Source organism: Condylura cristata, unplaced genomic scaffold, assembly GCF_000260355.1.
Source record: "Condylura cristata isolate star-nosed mole 26May11 unplaced genomic scaffold, ConCri1.0 scaffold00012, whole genome shotgun sequence".
Taxonomy (NCBI): Eukaryota; Metazoa; Chordata; class Mammalia; order Eulipotyphla; family Talpidae; genus Condylura; species Condylura cristata.
The window spans coordinates 16,885,857-16,888,351 of record NW_004567113.1 but is presented as its reverse complement, the minus strand read 5'-3'; positions in this window follow the sequence as shown (position 1 = coordinate 16,888,351).

Here is a 2,495-nt window from a genome sequence, read left to right as displayed (position 1 = left end):
GGCAGGCGGCAGGCGGGAATCGAACTCATACGGAAGTGGCTTCAGATTCTCAGTGCTGTGCTTTAACCCGCTGCGCCACCAGGGAGGGCCGCTACCATATACTTTTAATGGTGCTTTGCACTGTACCAGGAACCATGCATAGTGTTTTCATATACTTAAACTCACTCTATCCTGAATTCTCCTACTTAATAGGTTTGCTTAGCTCTTGTAGAATGAATATTCCCATGAGGTAGGTAGAACTACTGTATTTGTGGATGAAGAATCAAGCTAAGGAGTCAAGTATATTTTGTAAATGCCAGTTTTCAAAGTGTTGTTGATCTTTAAGTGTTCATTGGAATGTGACAAAATAAAAAAAAATGTGACCAAATGATAATTTTGGCATGAAATTCCAGCTGTCCTTCCTTGGCAGAGTGATTTTCCTCACTCTGACACTATCTGCCACGTCTTAAGGGGGGTATTCAAATGCTGCTTCTTTTTTCTTTTTTGATAATCTAATAAATTTTTTGTTGGGTTTTCATAGTACCCAGCTTGTAAGGGATATTTTGAAAGCTCCATATTGATTTTCCAAATTGTTTTGAACATTTTAGTGGTCTGTGAAGCCCAAGTGATTAAGAATAAACACTGTAGCCCTCTAAGTTTTGCTCCCACTGGAAAATTAAACCTTAAAAAATTTTAACAGCGACAACCATAACATTAAGAAACAGTAGCAGCAGTTACCTGTAGGCCTGAGGACTGCTGTACTCTCTAGAATGTTGTGTGCTCCCTCTCATTCCATCCTCACAGCAGTGTGTAAGGAGGGTGGTTCTTCCATTTGCAGAGGAGGAAACTGAAACTTGTATGAGGTCTCATGACTGATAAGCTAAGCTTCAAACCCTGATCTGTCTGTTTTAGAAGTCTGTTCTCTTAATCATTAGGCGATTTTATCATCTTTTTAAGACTAGTCGTTTCACTGCACAGCTTAAACCTTTTATAATACTGAGTGATTTACATTTCTTGATATCTCTAGTTATGGGGTTATAACAGCTGAAGTGAGAAAGCAGAAATAAAGTAAATAAAATGGCTGAAAGGAGTGGGGTGAGAAAAGAATAGTGCCTAGTGGGGAGAAAAAGATTTCTGCTTATTTTCTACCTTTTGAAAACTTAGCTGTTACTTGAAGATCTTAACTCACAGAGTAGAAACTTTAATTGTTGTTGTAGACTTCTGCCGAATAAAATAAATAATTACTGAAATTTTTAGAAATACCAATTAATGCAAACCAAATTTTAAAAATATATTTTAAAACAATGACCACAAGCAATGCACTTTCCATTGTCTCAGTTGAGAGAAAGACGGAGAATGAACATGTACACACATGAACTGTAAAGTGAGCATTTTCCCATAGTTCTTAGAAACCTTATAAGAAAATTTTCATTTTAATGACTGAACAACATTCATCAGTTAATGCTTTCATTTTTGGACTCACTTTTCAATTATTGGACATTTAACTTGCTTTCAGGTCCTACTTCTCAACCCATTTTGCTATTTATAAATGCGTATTCTTTGTATTTATTATTTATCTACCTCTCTATAAAAATAACATTCCTGAGTTAAAATAATAAGGTTAGAAGTCTTAATGATAGCTTGGAAAGGTGCCTTTTTAAAAATCAGAACAAGGGAAGATGGTTGGAAAACTTGCTCTGGGCAAGAACATTCTAGGATTTTATTAACTGACCTATGAATGAATTATTTCCTTTTTTTCCTTTAGAATATTTTTCCTGTTGGCTAACTATAATTTAATGTCAAATATTTATAATGGGATGCATCAAAAAAACAGTAGAATTGTATTACATTACTCTTAATATGTTTCCCATTTGTGTCATATTATATTTTTCTTAGAGAATAATAAATCATCTTTGAAAAGAGAAGTAAAGCCTTAACCTTTTTTATAGTAAATACAGTGATCATCTAACTTTCAACGTGTATCAAGGTCACCTGGATGGGCTTGCAAACATAAATTGCTGGACTCTACTCAGTAGTCTGGGTGGAACTTGAAAAACTGTTCCCTGGTGATGATGATGATGGTGCAAGGATCTCACACAGAACCACCAGCCTCTTAAAAATTTTTTTATTTATTTACACATACAGAGCTGGTATTCGGGCCAGAGGGGTGATTAGTGAGAGGATTCACCAGAGACAGAGTGGAGAGCAGAACAGGTAGATCGACGAAGTACACTGCTGAGGGGAGCAGTGGGTGGGTCAGACAAGGTCTGCCACGCCATGTGGATCACTCCCTGACTGGTATTGAATTCGTGTTGCAGTGGCTGCAGATAGCATCATAGTGCTGCGTTTAAACCTGTTGTGCCACCAGAGAGGGTCCTCCACCGGCCTCTTTTAAGTATTTTTTTTTAACTAAATAGGTAACTGTATTTTTTTAGGGGTGTAGATTCACATCACCTCTGATGTATGTACTGCCATACCGTCCACCTTCTCAAAAAGTGAGGTTAAAAGAGGTTAAT